Raw genomic sequence first — 16,993 nt, 5'->3', positions numbered from 1 at the left:
ATTGCCCTGGATGTTTATAAATCAACGTAGTGGATTTTTAAACATTTACTATTTCTCTTTCTCTGAAGTCAATAGTCTACTTCCTGAGAGGGATGATGTCCCAAATCAGACTTATTCTCTAGCTAAGAAGTAGCCATATGATTATAGTGCTTGGTTTAGATCTGCCAGACCGAGTTGTCCCAACTTTTCCCATGTGAACAATCATATTCAGTGGTCACTGAGACAAAATCGGGTTAAAACAGAAAATTACAGCTTTCCTCTTTGATAGGGGTACATGTTGGGGCACAGACTTCTGAAATGTAGACCTCAAGACAAAATAGTTACTCAAGAATGATAGTTTCTCTTTTTCCTTCTCCTTTTCTCCTCTTTCTGTCTGTCTCTCTCTCTCAGCAATGCAGTAGTATATGGGTTGTCAAATGGGGAACAGATGGACAATTTTGTTCCATCAGGAGCCCAAGTTCCTTCTTTCTTATTGTCCTACCATTCCTTAGAATGCTGGTTGAGCTAGTACATCAACAAGTACACTTTCAAGCGTATGGGAAAAGGGAAAGAGCTCACACAGAGGGCAAGAAAACTTTACTTAAGGAAAGGATATGAAAATTGCACACATTATGGCATTGATGAGGACTGACATATAGGAGGCTATAGCAGGGGAGACTGGGATGAGTAGCGTCTAGCTGGACAGCTTTGTGTCTTGCTGACACACAGGATGGTAGAAGGGGTTTATTACTAAAAGGAAGAAGGGGAGAATGGGTACTGTAAGAATATCACCAGTCCTGCCGTTGTGTTGCTGGGCTATTACTATAGGGAAATGAATGCGTTTTCTCCTTAGCAAATGGGTCACTAGAATTTCCCATGTGCTAAAAACACATACATTGCAGTTTGCTATCCTCTCAAGCTACTGCCCTCTTTTTGTTTTGTTCACCACCAAAATTCTATCACATAATTACCTATACTCAGTTCACTAACTTTCCTATCACCTGCTTCCTTTGTAACCCATTGCAATCTGATTTCCGTGCCTATGTCTTTTATGAACAAGCGTTCTTACAGGTCAGGAACGGCCCCCACCTCCCTTCATTCTCTCACCTGCATTGGTTGCCGTGGAAGATTTTTCCCCCTTTGGAAACACATTCATTAATTCCTATGACTCAGTGCTATCCCAGTTCTTCTTCTACTTCTTTAACCACGATGCTTTTATCTTTCTCTTTGACTCTTGTTCATTTTATAATGAACCATCTTGTTCTCATTTTATAAATGTGACATCATCTGTGGGTACAAGTTCTTGGATTCTTCTTTACCCATCCTTCAGAAGTTTCTTCTGTGGCTTTGGCTAACTTCTAGGTTGACCTAAATTCCACACCCATATTCCCTCTCTCTCTCTCTGTGTGTGTGTGTGTGTGTGTGTGTGTTTAGAGAGAGAGAGAGAGAATGTGCACAAATGGGGATTGGCAGGGGCAGAAGGAGAGGGAGAGAAAGAATCTCAAGCAGGCTCCATGCCCAGGGTAGAGCCAGATGCAGGGCTTGATCTCACAATCCTGAGATCATGACCTGAGCCAAAATCAAGAGTCAGAGACATTTAACTGACTGAGCCAGCCAGGCACCTCATTCCCTTTGCCTTATTACAATTTGCCTTATTCTCCCACGTTAATGATGTGGAAAGGATCTTGATACAAATCCAAGCATGGTTCCTATTAACGTCCAATGACCAGGTGTGCTCTGTGACTTTTCTGATTCATCAGAGCTGTTTGGATTCCAAGGAAAGAAATTTTGCCTGAGCAAAAGAAAAGGATTCAGAGAGCTAGAGCTATTCTGGGGACACCCGAAAGTGGGCTGATGCCAGAGACAGATGAAAGAGGGGTCAGAGCTATCTTCTTTCTTGCTGCTGCATATGCTTCTCCCTGCCATGGCTCCATCCTCCGTGGGACTAAACAGGTCCAGGTAAGGTGTAGCTCCAAAGGTTCCTTATGCTTAATTTCATTCATTCAGGGCAAGACTGACTTTCCCCACCTTCATCTCTGTTTCTAAAATCCATGGAAAGAATCCCAGTGGAGGCGGAGGAAAGGAAATACTCAGAAGAAACCAGAGGGATAGTATCTGCAGAAGAGGACATTTTGGGGATCCCATATCCCGTGAGGTCAGTCATCTCTTAAATCCAAGCACTAATACACATCGAACCTCTAACAGAGTGGGAAGAACTTCAGACTTACTGTTAAGAAATCTGCATTGTTTCAGCCTGCCACTATTTTAACCGCATGATTTGACAAAGTTTATGAGTGCCCACATTTTCATCACATAGTGATCCTTAAACTCTGTCTTTCTTGTGATAAGTGAATGACATTATAGACATGAAACTGACTAGTATAGGACCCAGCACATATTAGACATTTAGTAAATGTTAGTTGAATCTAGTTGGCCAAGAGTTCCCTAAAAGAAAAAGAAAAAAAAAAAAGTGTTCTAGTAAATTTGGGCAACCACTTTCCTCTGGGCTGGAAAATAACACAAAAGTCCTCTTTCCCAATAATCCTCATCTACAAAAGACAGAGTATTAATGCATCTATCTGTTCTTCCTTGGGTGAATTGGCTATGGATATTCTATGTGGTGCTTAATTGGTCTTGCCAGTTCATTAGGAACTGCAGAACGGCGTCACAAACTTCCAAAGGAAGACGGATGGTGGCCTGCTTGCGCACATAATAGGAAGCTGCACATCAGCTGAAAAGTGCACAAAGAAAAGTTTCCTGGCTTTGTCTGGGCAGGAGAAATGTTTTGGTTCAATTCAAAGCAGACTTGTGGCCTCTTTGCTGTATTATGTTGGATATATTTCTCTGGACAATGGGATTGTCTAGAAGATGGGTCAGGGGAATGCAAGAAAGATTGTATCCTCAAACCTGAAGGTATTGATTATGTTTGTCTGGGAATAAAAAGAACAAGGGCCTATTACTTGGGAGTTTGTGTTTCTGAGGCTTTGGGTTCACAAAGGGATGGTTATTTGTACGCTTTCAACATTTAGCTTCTCCTAAACTCTGCTCCTAAATCCTACTGAATCAAGATGACACTAAGGTCTGATAAACCATAAAGTGGGGAGAAATGAGAGAAGACAAGTTGTGTATGTCCATAAAGCCAGTGGGAGTTTCCAGTACTCTTGGGAACAGAAGGACAGGGGGACTGCCCATCTTTGTTCATAAAATTCTTACAGGCTTGCAGTTTGTTTGCTGATTGTAAGGGCATTGAGGGTCCCAGGTCAGAGTTAATCACATAGGCTCATTCAGTGCCTACATTTCATGAATACTTGCCAGATAAAGCAGGCCGAGACCTCTAGCACATAGAAGTACATTAAAATCTACCTTTCAGGGGCACCCGGGTGGCTCAGTGGGTTAAAGCCTCTGCTTTCAGCTCAGGCCATGATCCCAGGGTCCTGGGATCGAGCCCTGCATCAGGCTCTCTGCTTAGCAGGGAGCTTGCTTCCCCCTCCCTCTTTGCCTGCCTCTCTGCCTACTTGTGATCTCTGTCTGTCAAATAAATAAATAAAATCTTAAAAAAAAAAAATCTACTTTCCATGTGATCTTTTGACCTGCAAAAGAACAAAGTCATAAAGTTCAATCACACACACCCCCCCCCACACACACCCCTACACACAGACATATATATGCATGCATACCTGTGCAATGTTTTCCACACAAGATATAAAATTGTTTACACAGTATATGTATGTACATACGTATATAAATATACATATACACACAAGGAATTGACTAGGCAAGGTTCACATCCTCAAGATAGACCACCAGGAAGAGCAGGCTAGAACTCTTAGGCATGAGTTAAAGCTGCAGTCCACAGGCAAAATTTTCTTTTCCTTCAGGAAATCTCAGCTCTGTGTTTAAGGTCTTTCAATGGATTGAATCAAGCCAATCCAGGTTTTTAGGATAATCTCCTCTTCCTTCTGGTGAGCTGATTATGGACCTTATTGTGCCTACCTTTGCACCTTCACAGCAACGCTGAGATTAGTGCTTTGTTGTGTAATTGGCATCATCCTTAAAAATAAAATTTCAGGGGCGCCTGGGTGGCTTAGTGGGTTAAAGCCTCTGTCTTCTGCTTTGGTCATGATCCCAGGGTTCTGGAATCGAGCCCCGCATCAGGCATCGGGCTCTCTGCTCGGCAGGGAGCCTGCTTCCCCACCTCTCTCTCTCTGCCTGCCTCTCTGCCTACTTGTGGTCTCTGTCAGGTGAATAAATAAAATCTTTAAAAAAAATAAAATAAAAATAAAATTTCAGTTACTTTACTAGCCAAATGAGCTTATTTGTGAATAGGAAAGGAATTAAAATTCAGAATGTGCAAGCTATACAGAACAGTAGGCAAACCCAAAAAAGACAAAGGGAAGGTCAGCTTTTATTAGGTTTTAGGAGGAATTTGGGGAAGATTATTCTGAACAAAAGTTTATTGGGAAAAACCAAGAGTTTAAAGTTGTAGAGCTTCTCATTGGCTGCTACTGTGGTCAGGGCTTTGTTGCTGGGGGCAGAGAAGGATCTTCCCAATTCTTCTTCAAAGCAGGAGATGAAATCTGATGTCCTCCCTTGTCAAAGTTAATTCTCCTCTTCCTTATTCCTGCTGGTCACACAGGCTGCCAGGAGTGGTTCATGCATGAGAGATCCCACATAAGGACATTGGGCTCCATAGTGAGGTTTTCTTTACTTTCACACTGGGGAGTGTAGTCCAGCTAAAGAGGACACATCAAAAAGATCATCACAGAAGTTTAGTTAATAAATCAATAAACTGCTGTGAAGAAGAAATGTCTATTTCATTGAATTCTTTCGTAACTTTATTGATATTCATGTGTGATGTTCAATAACAGTATTTAGTATTGCTTCTAGCTTGGAAGTATTTAGCCATTATGTTTCTGACTATATTTAAATAATAAAAATTATATATATATATATATATATATATATATATATAATATTTCAGACAAATATTCCCCTTTATTTTATTTGAATTGGCTCATTGGTTATCTTTTTTTTTTTAACATTTTATTTATTTATTTGACAGAGTGAGAGTACAAGTAGACAGAGTGGCAGGCAGAAGGAGAGGGCAAAGCAGGGTCCCCACTAAGCAGGGAGCCCGATGGGGGGCTCGATCCCAGGACCCTGGGTCATGACCTGAGCCAAAGGCAGCCTTTCAACTGACTGAGCCACCCAGGTGCCCAACCTCATTTGTTATTTTGTAGATTGTTCTGCAACTGACTTTGCATGAAGGAAGTAATAATGACTGGACTGTTCTGGGAATTTCACATTTTTCTTCAGTTAGTATTTCCAAGAATCCTGAGAGATGGGGTTATTATTTTCATTTTTGTAGGTGAAGGAATTGAAGCTCAGAGAGATTAAGTAACCTGTCCATCCAAAGTCTCAAAATCAGCAGATGGATGTGTTCAAGATTTGAATAGGGTCTAGCTGATTCCAAAGCTTGAGTTTACCCCCATTGGACTTCTTTTGCCTATGGTCAATGTCCACTAATGAACGGCTTATTGTGTCCCAAGGATTGCAGTAAATGACCCACGTCTAATATTGATTGGTCCTCTTTGCTTTTCAATATCACTCTAGTCTAATTATAGAATTAGATTGAGTTAATAAAACAAAATAAGCAGATGCTAATAGCATATTCCTTCACTCCAGAGTCAGTTAACTGGCCTCAGGGAGGGCTGGTGGATGGGAAGTGGGTCAAAGCTGACCAGAGACCAAATGAGGAAAGAAGGAAGGGGTAAATAGTAAGAATTTAGGATTAGCTGTATTTAAGAATTTAAATAGTCACATTTAGGAATTCTCCTTGGAGGGGCTGTTACTAGACATGTTTGAGAAATGTACTAAGCTTCTGGAAGAATGGTGACTTTAAGAAGCAAAGTCCTTGCAAGGGGAGTTAGAGAGGAGAAGGGAGTTGAGGGAAATTGGAAGGGGAGGTGAACCATGAGAGACTATGGACTCTGAAAAACAATCTGAGGGGGTTGAAGGGGCGGGGGGTAGAAGGTTGGGGGAACCAGGTGGTGGGTATTAGAGAGGGCACGGATAGCATGGGGCACTGGGTGTGGTGCAAAAACTGAATACTGTTACGCTGAAAATAAATTTTTAAAAAAATGAAAAAAAAAAAGAAGCAGAGTCCTTGGAATGTCTAGGTGGCTCGGTCAGTTAAGCATCTGCCTTCAGCTCAGGTCATGATCCCAGGGGCCTGGGATCGATTCCCACATTGGGTTCCTTGCTCAGCAGGGAGGCTGCTTCTCCCTCTGCCTGTAGCTCCCACTGCTTGTGCTCTCTCTCTCTCTCTCTCTCTCTGATAAATAAAATCTAAAAAAAAAAAATTGAAGAAGAAGAAGAAGCAAGTCCTGGAGAAGTCTCAATTCTGAATGTATTCCTGATTATTTGATTGACATTGGACACATCATGTTACCTCTCTCTGCCTTCATTTCCTCTCTTGCAAAATGCAGCAAGTTTTCTGGAACTTGCTCTAAGCAGTCCTCAAGGGAAGATATGTGGATAAAACCCAGAAAGTTGTGAAAATTCTGCAGAAAATGTCTTTTATTTTCAAGGGCTGTGCAAATAAGGTGTGCTATTATGGATGCAGGGTGTGACCTTCATTTCTTATGGGTTGAGTCATCTCTGACCAAATCCTGCCTGCCCATCCTCCATCCTTCTTTGACCCTGTGGCCTCTCTATGACTTGGGTCTTTGAGTTTCCCCAGTATCCCTGCAGTCAGCGTGGCATGCCTTTTAGCTTAATGCTTCTGGCTGGGGTAAATTCATAAGCAGCTCTTTTGAAACTAGAGCCTGGTGCTTACTGTCTGAAATACCTCTTTTATCAAAACGTCCAAGATAGGGCAGATCCACCAGGGGATGTCATATACAATGCTTTCTTTTCCTGAAGAAGAACTGTGTTTTTCAAAAGAGATACCTTCAGATTCCCTCCTCTCACTCTCTCCAACCAGTTGCTTTCTGTTGCACTATTATTAGAACCAGCTATAGATGAAACATCTGATCAGGCTCTTTCTTCCACTTGAGCATTATTCTTCTAATCCTCCCCACAAGATCAGCTTAACCTTGATCTATTTGAACTAAAGATTTTTTTTTTTTTTTAAACTATAGATGTTGACTTGCAATTGCCTATGGAAACAACAACATTGGGGATGAGGTTTGATAACCACAGTTGTCAAGCTGCAGAATAAAAACTATACTTGTGATTTGCTTTAGCCAATAGAATACAATAGAAGTCATGGGGTGTCACTTCCAAGGCTAAGCATCAGCAATTCCACTTGCTTTCTTGGAACCCTGCCATGCGAGCAAGCCCAGGCTTGCTGGAGGAAGAGAAGCACAAGGCTCGGTTCTGTGCACCATCCCGGCTTCCAGCCAGCCAACTGCCAAGCGTGTGAATGAGATCTTCACAGGCACGCCAACCTCTAGCCACCCTGCCAATTGACACGGCCCAGCCAAGATCAGCTGAGACTTACCTAAATCAGCAGAACCACCCAGCTGACCTGTAATCTTGTCAGCATTAATAAATGTTTTTTGAATCCGATGAGTCTTAGCATAGTTGTTATGCGACAATGGGTGGCTGATACAGAGGTCATCATTAACCAAACATAAAACAGAGTCAGGAGAAATTAATTTCATCAGTATGAATGCAGCCTTGTCGGAAGGAAATGATCTGGGGGTACCAGAAACAGAGCAGTCACTCGGGCTTTCCCAGGGCTTAGGTGAGACGTTACCCAAATTCTGACTCCTGCCCAGACTAGGCAGTATGAGCTTTGTAGGTACTCAGAAGTTATAACTTTGTTGCTAATATACACTTGGAATTCGCATTTTTGTTTTCAGTCTAATGTGAGTTCAGCTGATCACTTGAATGGGCTATAATGTGAATGTGTAGTTTCCCTTCCTATGGAAACTTGCCTGAAGGAATACTTCTGAGTCCCTGACCAGCTCTGACACCCTCTTTGGTGACCCCAAGCATAGAGCTCCACTGGTCAATACAGATTCTTTTCAGAATAATGATCTGCCCGTATAACAGTAGCAATGGGTACTTAACCAGGACGATTTGTCCCACAGATACTTGCTTGGAAAATAGAAGGATGTTCTGCATTCTGTTTCAGTAGGGTAAGAAGATAGAGACCCTAATACACTTTAACATAAATATAAATTTTAAAATAGAGAGGTTTTGAACTACGTTTGTATAGCTTGTGAAAAATGTCATCTTTGGGGGACACCTGGGTGGCTCAGTAGTTAGGCATCTGCCTTCGGCTCAGATCATGATCCCAGAGTCCTGGGATTGAGCCCTGCATTGGGCTCCTTGATCAGCAGAAAGCCTGCTTCTTCCTCTCCACTCCCCCTGCTTGTGTTCCCTTTCTCACTGTCTCTCTCTCTCTGTCAAAGAAAAGTCTTAAAAAAGAAAAAGAAAAGAAAAATATCATCTTTCATTAGCAGATCAGTCCTGGTGTGGGCAATGTTTTTAGAGTATGGATTTTGAAGAAATGGTAATAAACATTACTATTTGATAAACAAACTTAGCACACACTAAGTTCTTTGGTTCCTATATACAGAACCAAAGGCTGGTGAATGTCAAAGGAAGCTATCGTCTTATGTGGCTTTGAACAGATTTGCCCATAAAATGAAAAAGAGAATGTCAGTTTTCAGCATGACTGTAGTTCTCCCAGAGATCTTAGCAGAAAGAAACAGCAAGTTCTACCTGAGGAGCGTGGGAAGAATTTCCAGAGGAGTAACATTCATATTGGTTATAGAATTAAAAGCCAGAGTCTTTGAGATACAGGAAGGAGGGCTGCTGTGTGCATGTGTGCACATGTGTGTGTGTGCACACGCACAAGTGTGTACTTATATAAACAAAAATATGTATAGGAAATAACAGCAGGGAAGATTAGTTAACAATTTCAATAATCAGAATTTTTTAGATAAAATTACGTTAACTTGATGAACCAAATAGTAAATATTTACCATCCATATTTAAAGTAGCCAGGGATTGCTTCTCACTCTCTTTGAGGAACCAGACCCATCATTAGATCAGAAATGGCTGTTTGCTTTATTGTTATTATTTAATGATGTGAATTATGGGAATTTAGTCCTCTCACTCTGAGTGACCATGTATTATTATTCCGTTTGGGGTTGGGCACTCACACTCTGACCTTATTAGCTGCCAACGAACTCCAGATCCAGCTTAGCTGTATTTCCCTTGGGAATGGCAACAGACACATGAAAAAGTGCTCCATATCACTTGGCATCAGGGAAATACAAATCAAAACCACAATGAGATATCACCTCACACCAGTCAGAATGGCAACCAGCCCGTTAAAAGCCCAGCCTTCCAGGGCTTGAATACAAGGAATCAGGCAGTGGGTTCTGAGTCAGGGAAAGACAGGCAAGAGAAAGCAAACTGTTTTTCTTACTTCTCATTAAATCTCTTACCTCATGCTGTCGTAAACATGGGTCAGACTCAGCCCTTGGTCAGGGCCCCATAATTGGCTTATTGGAATTGGCTGCCCGGAATGCCTGCCCCAGGTGTAGACAGAATAATGACCTGAAAAGCTGGCAGGGTCTCCTGGATTTTGACATTTGCTGCGTGGGTTCTCCATATGCTGTTGCCAGTTACTGAATCAGGAGGAAAAGGTATGAAATTTCAAGTAAAATTAGCTGAAACTCTGTAACTGGTTATCCATGGTCACTTTTCTCTTTCTGAAGGGGAAGTGTGGGCAGGGAGATTCAGGTGGTCTGAGTCCTCTGGGGACTAGATTGGGCTGGGGGAAGAGGGAATGTTCAAAGGTAAACATCAGAGTTGAGCTGAAGAGCAAAGTCCAAAACAGAGTGTCCGAGGCAAATACGGCTGAAGAAACCATCAGAAATTGAAATGGAGGGCCAGGGAAGATGGATCTCAGGGAGACTGAAGCTCAAATCCCGATGTTGCCATGGATTAGCTTGGAACCTTGGTCAAGTGCTTAGTTCTTCAGCCTTATCCGCCCCCTCACACACACACTGGTAAGTGAGGAATAAAAATAGTACCTACCCCATAGCATTGTATTGGGAAAAGTCATAAAAGGTTTAGGAATGTGTCTGGCATGACGTAAATGCCGCCTGTTTATTAACTCTGACCATAATAAGGGTGATGACGGTGGTGTTGATAAAGAAAAGTTAGCTAATATGTACAGAAACGAATTAGACCGAAAGGATTTGTACACTTAGGTTAAAGCGTCCGGCTAACCAGTGTGAATCTCCTGAGGTGTGAATTTACCTGGTGAAAGACCTTCAGTTTCTTTGATAGCAGATTCAGATCTCACGTTTACACATGAGTCACTGCTCTGGGTCTTTTTCTGTGGGTTTGAAATTGATCAGTAAAGACCTAAGTAGCTCTAGGAAGCATTTCCCCCGGTCCCTTATTAGCCAGTGGTATTGCCTGCTGAGAAAGGATGGAGACTGGTTCCATGCTGATGTTGTGTACTCTTGGTGCCCATCAGTATGTATACACTGCGGGGCGGACACAGATTTTCTCCTCTTTCACTTTAATAGCTAAGTGACCCAAGTTCCAAAGACTGTTTTCTGTCCAAAAACTCACTCTTTCTCCATAGACATATAAGTAGATGTCAGGCAGTTCGAGGGCAAGAGGGAAGAAGCACTGGTTTCTGTATAATGCCTTTTTAGCTTAGAGTATAAATTTAGGAATTGAGGGAGGAACAGTATGAGCTCACAATTCTCACTTTTTACAGACATTATTTACGAATCTTCCTTATGTTGATCCCCATAGCTGTAGGGCCAGCTCAGCGTAGTAACATGAAAGAGAGAGAGAGAGAGAGAGACAGAGGGAGAATTTTAATTGTAATGTTTATGGTATGATTTTTCTTCTGGTTCATGTGGTCCCATGCTGCCTGTTAATAAGACAGGTGTACCTACTCACTTGTGTGAAGACTTTTCTATTAGGTAAGCCAAGCTCTGGCATATTCATTATATTTCTACTTATGGCAAAGGGATCTCTGTCTTTTGATTAGTCATTCCCTGATAATATTCCTCTACAACAAACTGGATTTACATTGCCTTAAGTCTTTAGTCTTACTTCTCATTCCTTAATACACAAACCTTCTACTTGCCCCAGACTTGGCTTCCTCTGCCAGTGGCAGGTGGATTCACTAAAATCTGACCCACAGATTCAGTGCTGACCTGTTACTAAATTAGTTCTGCCTGGGTAAAGGATTAGTATCCAAAATCTATAAAGAATTTACCAAACTCAACACCCAAAAAACAAATAATCCAGTTCAGAAACGGGCAGAAGACATGAATAGACACTTTTCCAAAGAAGACATCCAGATGACCAAGAGACACGTGAGAAGATGCTCAATTATTAGGGAAATACAAGTCAAAACCAGGATGAGTGATCACCTCACACCTGTCAGAATGGCTACAATTAGCAACACGGGAAATACCAGGTGTTGAGGTTGCAGAGAAAGGGGAGACTTCTCACACTGTTGGAGGGAATGCAAACTGGTGCAGTCTCTCTGGAGAACAGTTTGGAAGTTCCTCAAAAAGTTAAAAATAGAACCACCCTATTATCCTGCAATTGCACTACTAGGCATTTATCCAAAGAATACAAAAATACAGATTCAACAGAATATATGCACCCCAGTGTTTGTAGAAGCTTTATATATCAACAATAACAAAACTATAGAGAGAGCCCAAATGTCCCTCAACAAATGAATGGATAAAGAAAATGTGGTGTACATATGTATATGTGTGTGTATATATATACACACACACACACACACAATGGAATATTATTTAGCCACCAAAAATAATGAAATCTTGCTATTTGCAATGACATGGATGGAGCTAGTATATTCTGCTAAGTGAAATAAGTCAGAAAAAAAAATACCATATGATCTCATTCATAAGTGGAATTTAAGAAAGAAAACCTGAATATATGGGAAGGGGGAAAAGAAAAGAAGGAGAGATGGAAACAGACCATAAGTCTATCTTAACAATAGAGAACAAACTAAGGATTGATGGAGAGAAGGGGTAGGGATGGGCTAGCTGGGTGATGGGTATTAAAGAGAGCACTTTTGATAGCACTGAGTATTGTATGTAAGTGATGAATCACTGAATTCCACTCCAGAAACCAGTATTGCACTGTATGTTAACTTAGTTGAATTAAAATTAAAATGGAACATAAAAAACTTTTTATAAAGTATAACTTTTTATAAAAAGTTATTAAAAATTTAAATTAATTTAAATTAAAAATAAATTGAAATATAAATAAATTAAATTCACTAAATTTAAATTTAAATGATTAAATTTGATATTACAATACATTTACATTTAATTTAAATTAAAATTGAATTTACATTAAAAATAAATAAATATGTAAATGAAGTTTTAAAGTTTAGAGACAAAAACGAAAAAGTATGTCCTGAACCCTATCTCTCTACCTATAAGTGGCATCAAGGAGAACTCTTGCTTCCCTAGGTTTGGAGTCTAGCTACCTGCAGAATTTCTTTGAACCCCCACATTTCATTGAGATGCAGTCTAACCACTGCCATGTCTATTTTTTTTTCAATTTTATTTATATATTTGACAGAGAAAGAGAGAGCATGAACAGGGAGGGGAGAGAGAAATAGGCTCCCTGTCCAACGAGGGGCTCCATTCCAGGACCCTGGGATCATGACCTGAGCCAAAAGCAGATGTTTAACCAACTGAGCCACCCAGGCTCCGCTGCCATGTCTATTTTGTCCAGACATAGAAAAAAATGTCTGTGGCCTTCCCACAGTTGAGGAGCATGGTATTATTTGAATATTCAAGTGAGTTGCCAACATTTAGAACTTGGGGTTCTGAAACAAAAAATATTTAGATTTCTAGCTCAGATGTAGCAATGCCCTTTTATTTTTGCACACAACATTAATCAGATGGATCTGAACAGCTGCTATCTATTTTGGCGGGGGCACCGACTCACTGATCTACTGCATCCACACTTGGACTGGAGCTGTAGACATGGGAGCTCAGCACCCCTGATATGGTTGATGTGATTTCGTACATTTTGGACCATGCATATGAACCATACATTTTTGGTTCACGTGTTCATTCCGGAGCCCTGCTTAGAAACTCAGCCTTCTTGGCTGGAATGCTGGCTACTTGCTGAGCTCTAGCTGACCCCCTCTCTCCCAGAGTCAGGAGAACCGCTGTCTTTCTGCCCTGCTCGGGAAAGATAAACTGCATTGAAATGAGAGAAACTATAATCTCTTGGGTCAGCAGACAGTTATCTAAGCCTCTTTCTCTCTCCCTGCACTCACTGCAGGAGACCATCCTGGGTATTAATATTGTTCAAATACACAAGACCTTGGCTGCATGCTCTCATTAGATTTTTGGGCAATGCCTTCAACAGTCTATCCTTCAGGCTGGTCAATTCCCCAGCTCAGGTAAGCCCATTCATTCCCAGATTCCTTCCCTTGCTTCTCAGGTCACTATCAAAACCTCAGTAAAGCTTGCAGCAAAGCTCGAGGGAGTGGGACACTGTCACAACCCAAGGACGTGACCAGTGTGTTTATCTTGTTATGCGTCTCTAGAAAAACCACTAACTCCCACTGTTCCCAGACTGCCCCAGTTCCTGGCATCCTTCCAAACTTAAGTCCTCCTTTGTAGAATTTTTTTTCTTTTCTTTTAAAGATTTTATTTATTTATTTGACAGAGAGAGATCACAAGTAGGCAGAGAGGCAGGCAGAGAGGGGAGGAACAGGCTCCCTACTGAGCAGAGAGCCTGATGAGGGGTTCGATCCCAGGACCCTGGGATCATGACCTGAGCTGAAGGTAGAGGCTTCAACCCCCTGAGCCACCCAGGTGCCCCAGTAGAGTTTTCTTTTTTATTTATTCATTGAGCAAGGATTTGTTAAGTGCTTCTATCTGATGGAGTAAACAGAGTGACAGAGGTTTAGGGTAGGACAATACAGATGAAATCTCTTCGTTAATGGGAATGTCACTCTAGCGGCAGAGTCAGCTAATGAGTGACAAAGCACGGAAATGAAAAATAATTTCAGAAAGTTTAAAAAGTGCTATTAATAAAATAAAATCAGGCAATATGACTGCCAATGGGTTTAGACTGAAACAATAGAAAATTTAGTGATTGTGTGGTGGTGACATTTGGGTTGCCTGACCTTCTATCAGTTAAAATGATTTCAGTTTTAACAACAATCAGCTTAAATAATTGGATTTTCTTCTCACATGATAAGATTGTAAAAATTAATAAGAGGAAACTTCATTTAAAATGGAGTCAGGAGGTCAGAAGCAGGAGCTCTTGCACACTACCCCTCCTGGTCCACTGCAGCCCAACAGAAAGAGAGGGACCTTGCAAGTCCCTGGTATTTTAGCTACTACTTGGCAATCCCGGCAGAAGGAGGAAGTGCTTCCCTCATCTCGTCTCCCCTCCCCCACAACAGCCCAGCCAATGAGAGGCTGACACAACTCAGCCAATGAAAAGCCAGTACGCTTGGCACTCCCCCAGTTTGCTCCAATGGGCTTTTTGTTTTTGACAGGCCTCCCAACTTCCCCCCTGGCTCCTGTAACAGAGCCTTACTCTCCTTTGTTTTCAGGATTTGCTTATGGTTTCCCTGTAGTACGCTTGTCTGGGGTTGTTATTCTCTGCTATTCAAAAATAAACGCATTTTTTTTGCTGGTAAAATAACTGGCAGCTTTATTTTTTTAAAAGATTTTATTTATTTATTTGTGAGAGAGAGTGGGGGAATAATAATTATTATTAAAGTAATAAATATTACTTTATAATTAAGCTTTAGCATAAGAATGAGAGAGGGGGGGAGGGAGGGAGAGAGAGAATGTCAGCAGACCCCATGCTGAGTGCAGAGTCTGACTCGGGGCTCCATCTCACAACCCTGAGATCATGACCTGAGCCAAAACCAAGAGTCCCTAGATCACTTAACCGACTGAGCCACCCAGGTGTCCTGGCAGTTTTATCTGTAAGGTAATGAGATATGAGAGCTTCCAGGCTTGGCTCCTTGGGGATTTAGCTCCACCTCCCTGAAAATCTGGCCCCCACCCCACCCCCCAACTTCAGCCTGTTGGGCTCATCCTCAGGTTGGTTGAAAGATGGCTGCAGTGTTCAGGATATCATATCCACATACCTAGGTTATCTGGAAGACAGAGAAGGGTAGCCGCTCTCCATGTGTATCTCTTTAGTCAGCTAAGAACGTTTAGGTTCTTCTTAGAGGGATGTCCCCTCACATTTCATTGGCCAGGATTGGGTTTTATACACACCTTCCTAAACCTATACCTGGCAGGGGGAATAGGATATGCTTGATTGGCTTAGAACAGGAGTCAGCAAACCTTTTCCAAAAAGGGCAAAAGAATACAGTAAGCCCTCTCCCCCACCCATGGTTTTGCTTTCCACCATTCTAGTTACTGATGGTCAGCAGCACTCCAGAAATATGCTTCTCTTTCTGAGGTATGTTCAGAAGGTCAGTAGAGCCTAATGCTGTTAAAATGCCTACTTCGTTCACCTCACCTCATCTCCTCACAAGAAGGAGGGTGAGTACAGTACAATAAGCTATTTTGAAAGAGACCACATTCATATAACTTTTATTAGTGGATATTGTATAATTGTTCTATTTTATTATTGTTAATCTCTTACTGTGCCTACTTTACAGGTAAGTATAACATATGTATTTTGTAAGGAAAACATAGCATTTGGTCCTATGCAGTTTCAGACATTCACTGGGGGCTTGGAATGTATCCCCCGCAAGGATAAGGGGTAGGAGCTGCTGTAAGTGTTTTTAGCATTGTAGACCATGAAATATCTGTTGTAACTGCTTACCTCTGTTGCTGTAGCACAAAAGTAACCATAGACAATATGCACTGGAATGAGTGTGTCCAATAAAACTTTATTTACAAAAGCAAGCATTGTGTTTGACAATCAAGTCATAGTTGTTGACCCCTGGCTTGCACTAATTGAGATTTGCCCATGGATAGAATGACTCCACCATTTTTAGTTCAAATCTGGGCTCTTTGACATTGAAGGGGGATGCTATTAAATTTTATACTTAAACAATAGGTATACACTGAGACTGTTCTAAAGGCCTCCTATGGGTCATATGAAGCAAGGCTAAATACCTTTACACAATTGGATTAGGACCGAAGTGTGGCATTGCTGCTGAAGTAGCCAACGGTGTGTGCAACGAGTGATAGGAAGGGGACAGGGTGTGTGGGAGCCGCTGGTTGACTTACGAGAGTGACTTCTGTTTCATGTTAGAAGATACTCTGTTCGCATGTACAGAATGGCTCGCAGGGTCAAAAGTGAAAGCCAAGAGACTCGGTGGGACACAATTACGCTACTACAGGCAAGAGAGGCTCATGGCTCTGACAAGTTAGTGGTGAAGTCAGAGAGATATAGGTTGGTCTGGGAGATAATGTTTTGAGGAACTTCAGAAGGATTCGATGAAAGATGGTGCATAAGTGCATGTGGGGCTGTTGGTATTGGGGAAGGTATGAGAAAGAGTGAAATGCAGAATAAATATACTTCTATAACATTTATTTTGTGCCAGGTTTTTGGACATATTAATTCATTTGGCCCTTTTAGCAACTCTGTACTTTAATTATGCTCATTTTTAAAACTTTTTAAAAAGATTTACTTATTTATTTGAGAGAGAGCGAGCGCATGCATACACAGGAGTGTGGGGAGAAACAGAAGGAGAGAATGTTAAGCAGACTTCCTGCTGAGTACGGAGCCTGAGGCGGGGCTCGATCCCATGACCCATGAGATTATGACCTGAGCCAAAATCATGAATCAGACACTTAACCGACTGAGCCCTCCCTGTGCCCCTATTCTCATTTTTTAAATAAAGGATAGAGGCACAGAGTGGTCAAGTTACAAGTCCAAAGACACACAGAGCTAGCACCTGAAGGTAGGCATTTGGCTGTAGAATCCATGCTTACACTTCTTATGCTGTTCCGGTTTTTTGTACTATATGTGTTAT

General features: G+C 41.6%; 1 long non-coding RNA gene across 1 annotated transcript in view; it reads left to right on the top strand.

Moving 5' to 3' along the window:
* LOC309850553 overlaps window positions 1-16,993 on the top strand; it is an 86,530-nt gene that overhangs the window by 44,283 nt on the left and 25,254 nt on the right. Inside the window, exon 4 of the long non-coding RNA XR_014304323.1 lies at window positions 1,987-2,134. This is a non-coding gene — a long non-coding RNA (uncharacterized lncRNA). The remainder of the gene's footprint in view (window positions 1-1,986; window positions 2,135-16,993) is intronic.

This window comes from Mustela nivalis (genome assembly GCF_964662115.1).
Source record: "Mustela nivalis genome assembly, chromosome: 17".
In the NCBI taxonomy this organism is placed as follows: Eukaryota; Metazoa; Chordata; class Mammalia; order Carnivora; family Mustelidae; genus Mustela; species Mustela nivalis.
Note: the sequence above shows the minus strand (reverse complement) of the source record. Positions and strands in the feature narration are given on the sequence as shown.